Source organism: Brassica oleracea, chromosome C2 (assembly GCF_000695525.1).
Source record: "Brassica oleracea var. oleracea cultivar TO1000 chromosome C2, BOL, whole genome shotgun sequence".
NCBI lineage: Eukaryota > Viridiplantae > Streptophyta > Magnoliopsida > Brassicales > Brassicaceae > Brassica > Brassica oleracea.
Window position 1 is genome coordinate 43,098,412 of NC_027749.1, and position 4,032 is coordinate 43,102,443.

Sequence of the window (4,032 nt, forward strand, 5' to 3'; positions counted from 1 at the left end):
TTTGAGATGAGTGATCTCAGGAAGCTTTCTTTTTATCTCGGAATAGAAGTTCATCAACATGATGGAGGTATAACGCTGAACCAGAAACGTTATGCGTTGAGAATCCTAGAAGAAGCAAGAATGAAGAACTGTAACCCGTGCCAAATACCTATGGAGGCAGGACTGAAACTTTCTAAAGCATTGAAAGAAGAAGAGATAGACGCCACTAGCTACAGAAGGAATGTTGGTTGTTTGCGATACTTACTTCACACCCGACCAGATCTGGCTTACTGCGTCGAGGTCTTGAGCAGGTATATGCAGGCACCAAGAGTATCACACGGAGCAGCGATGAAGCAGTGTCTAAGGTATCTACAAGGAACTACAATGTATGGGATCACGTTCGAGCGAACAGGATCAAAGCTATTGAAGATAGTGGGATATAGCGACAGTAGTCACAATGTTGATGAAGATGATGGAAGAAGTACCACAGGACACATATTTTACGCTGGTGATAGCCCTATCACGTAGTACTCGCAGAAACAGGAGACAGTCGCCTTGTCTTCGTGTGAGGCAGAGTTTATGGTCGGGACTGAAGCAGCTCGACAAGCCATCTGGTTGCAAGACTTGATCGGCGAGATCATGGGTAATGGAAGTGAACGTGTGGTCATCAGGTTTGATAATCAGTCAGCGGATTGCTTTAACTAAGAACCCAATGTTCCATGGCCGAAGCAAACACATCCATACACGCTACCACTTTATAAGAGAGTGTGTTGAGAAGGACCAGATCAAAGTGGAGCACATACCCGGACAAGAACAAAAGGTTGACATCCTAACTAAGGCACTAGGAAGAATCAAGTTCAAGGAGATGAGGGAGCTCATAGGAGTTCAAGATGTGTTGACAAATGATTTCAAGCTTAAGGGGGAAAATGTTGGATTAAGCTTGAAGATTACTTGAGAAACAAGTCATTATCCTAATCCTACCGAGTAATGGAATTAGGAATATATTTAGGAGTTATCTAGATGTATTACCTATTAGGATTAGGAGATAATAATCTCTATATAAGGATATGCAAGAGTGTTGCATAACTTGTGAGTTGATAGAGATTAAGAGAGCTTAAGTTTTGAGTTAATTAGTTTCTTAAGCATTAATAAAGAGAGTTGTTATTTATACTTGATATATCTTGTTTGATTCATACGTTTGAGTTCTATAGAGTAGTTTTTTCTTTAATCATTTTGGAGATCCCCAGCAAAAACATAAACTAAATTTTGGAGCATGTAGAAATATTCGAACCCCTATCATAGTAAATGTTGGAGCATGTAAAAATAATCTAACATTTCTTTTAATAGTTTTTAAGACTAACTAATTACATTACGATTCATACAGAAAGGAGAAAACGTGATAACTAGAGATTTGTTGAAGAAAAAAGTGAGGAAGATGCTTGATGTTGACACAAAGAGCAGTAGTCGTCTCGAGCAATTAGAACTCATTGACGATTTGGAAAACCTTCGGGTTTCGTATCATTTTGAGGTAGAAATAAACAACATTCTAAATGATTTTTATCATAAGATTGTCTGGAAATGTGAGTATGAAGAAGGTTTACATGCAACCACACTCGGATTCCAGCTTCTTAGACAACACGGATTTAATGTATCAGAGGGTTAGTATTTTCATATTCAATGACAACTTTCTGTATACATAAATATATCATATTACCTTGTTTTTACTCTATTTTATTTCAGATATATTTGATGTGATAGCCGACAAAATTGAAAGTGATACGTGCAAGAGTGCCAATATAAATATTATCATCTCTTTGTACGAAGCATCGTATCTCACCACGAAATCGGATACTAAACTGCATGGAGTCATCAGACCTTTTGCAACAGAAAAATTAAGAAAAATTTGTTGATGGTGGTGAAACTTGCAACGCTGAGGTACGTGAGAATGAGATACATGCGTTAGAAATGCCTTACCATTGGAGAATGAGAAGGCTAGAAGCAAGATGGTACATAGATGCATACAAGAAGAAACATGACAAGAATATTGACTTGTTTGAATTCCCCAAGATCGATTTCAATTTTTTACAAAGTTATCATCAAGAAGAACTCAAACACGTCTCAAGGTATTTCTATAGACTAGTAGAAGAATAATATATATATATATATATATTAAATATGCTTTTGCATGTCTCCCTTGATTTTGACTGTAAACACTCTTTTTAATCCTCTTTCTTTGAATGATATGAAGCTGGTGGGAGGAAACCTGATTGGCTAGTCAACTTCCTTTTGTAAGAGACAGACTAGTCGAGCATTATTTTTGGGCCGTTGGAATAATATCTGAACCTCAATTTGGATATTTACGACGGATCCTGACTGTAGTTCTTGTACTTATTACAACAATCGACGACATTTACGATGTCTATGGCACTCTTGAAGAGCTTGAACTCTTCACTGTCATGGTCGATAAGTAAGGACTCTACTTCTCATATTTCTTCTTAGTGTTTATTATAGTTTTGATTGTTAGAAACAAGGATAATGATATGTTGATGATTTTTTTTTCATGGTGTTGTGTTATAGAAGTGTTATTGTATCAAAACTTAAAGCGTATATATAAATATTGCAGGTGGGATGTAAATCGTCTTGATGAGCTTCCCTAGTACCTGAGGACGTGTTTTCTTATTTTGTACAATGAAACCAACAACGTTGGATGTGACATTCTCAAATATAAACATATTAACGTCATCCCTTTGCTAAAGAAATCAGTAAGTGGAAATATTCATTTATTAGTGGAAAAAGGTTATAATATTATTCATAGTTTTTTTGTTTATATTTTTTTTGTGAAATTAGTGGGCAGATTTATGTAACGCATACTTGGTTGAAGCTATGAAAAGGGACAAAATGAAAGATCTTTCTGAATAATATGATTTTAACTTAAACTTTACAAATGAGGTTTCATGAGCATATATACACCACTAAGGAACCCTCTGGATCTTATCACTATACTAGCCGTAAAGGTGCTTAGTCATCACATAGTGATAAGAGGGTATCGTAACGGTTCTGCAGCTTTGCAGCTGGCTTTGTCTTGTTCTCTTTTCTCTTTGTCGTACAAGGAGGAGCCGTTGATCCTCTGTTCTGAGATTCAGAGTGCATCACTTGTTTCACACTTGGGCCTCCTCTTCCTTTGTCCATTGTTGACTTAACATCGAGGCCCATATAGTGTTGTCTCACAGAAGCAAAGTGATACAAAAAAGGATACAAACCAAGCCTAAAAGAATACATGCAAAATGCCTGGATTACAATTTCAGGACCAGTAGTGTTGAACCACTTTTACTGTGTTTTCTCTGACCAAATCTTGACTCGACACAAGTCATGGAGACCTTGTCTCAAAATCGACAAGACGTCGTCCGATGCTCCAAAATCGTTCTACGTCTAATGAACTTGGAACTTCGCGGTAAATAATATAATTTCTAACAATTAGTTGTGTTTAAATTATATTTTATCAGTTCTAAAATCAAGTATAAACAGCGTCTAGACACCTGAATATGTTGGGTCCCTCCTAGATGGAGAGGACCAATTGGGATGAACTTAAGAAATAATAATGTTCCCCTTTGGCACTAGACTCACAATAATAGAGTTTAGAGAGAGAGACAAAAGAGAGAAAGAAGAGAGAAGGAGAAAACTTGTAAGGTGATTTCAAGACTGGATTTGGAGGGTCAAATGGATCCTGATCGGGCTGATATTTTGTGGGAAGCTTCTTCAGTCAGTGGGTTAGAGGTTCACCGAAGGGATTTGGATTTCAACGGTTGGATCTTCTGTTGTCTGGGTTTTCTTGAAGCTGGTCGCCACAGTTCTTCAGCAGAGCAGTCTTGGGTGTTTGGTAAATCCAACGGTGAGATCTTCTCTTCTTGAGCTGAAATTTGGCGGAGGTATTGTCGACTTGTTTATCTTGGATTTGTACGGTTGGATTAGTTTCTGGAAGCAGGAATCTTTGTGAGCTGAGGTCGTTTGGTTGCTGCCGGTTTTGAAGCTTTGTGTTGCTCTCTTGTTGTTGTT

The 4,032-nt window shown here is 37.5% G+C and overlaps 1 pseudogene; it reads left to right on the plus strand.

The window, feature by feature from the left end:
* The first annotated feature begins 625 nt into the window (after positions 1–625).
* Positions 626–3,324, plus strand: LOC106324305 (annotated as a pseudogene).
* The last annotated feature ends 708 nt before the right edge of the window (positions 3,325–4,032 follow it).